The sequence below is a fragment of the Buceros rhinoceros genome, unplaced genomic scaffold, assembly GCF_000710305.1.
Source record: "Buceros rhinoceros silvestris isolate BGI_N320 unplaced genomic scaffold, ASM71030v1 scaffold22078, whole genome shotgun sequence".
Lineage (NCBI taxonomy): Eukaryota > Metazoa > Chordata > Aves > Bucerotiformes > Bucerotidae > Buceros > Buceros rhinoceros.
The window spans coordinates 13,353-13,882 of NW_010426617.1; positions in this window are offsets into that span (position 1 = coordinate 13,353).

A 530-nucleotide genomic window follows, 5' to 3' on the forward strand; every position below is an offset into this window, starting at 1 on the left:
AGTCGTAGGGGCAGCAACCCTGTACGCCCACGCTGGGCACCTGGCCTCAAGAGCAGGGGGTGAGGAGGCAGAGGGCATCTATCGGCCCACACTGTGTCCCCAAAGAAGGGGACACACCTCTCCCAGCAAGCCCAAGGCTGCTTTTGACACTGCTCAACCCCCCTGGCATGACCCTGCCATCACCCTCCCTGCAGAACGGAGCCCGGAGCTTCGGAAGACACAGGGTTCATTTCCAGAGCCTCGCTAATGCCGGCGGGTCCCGTGGCCCTGGCATTTAGCGCGAACACCCCCCGGCAGTGCCCAGCTCAATGGCACGATTGTCCGTTGAAATGCGAACCCCGGGCCGGAGGAATGAATGGCAGAAAGAGCCGCTTTGTGCTCGGGAGGCGAGATGGGGAGAACCACGCCAGAACCGAGAGGGAGAAGAATATTAAATGAGGGAGAAGAGGGAGCCCGATGCGTCTCGGAAGGATGCCTGCGGGGGGAGGTAACAGCGGAGGACGGAAACGAAGAGGGAGATGCTCTGGACA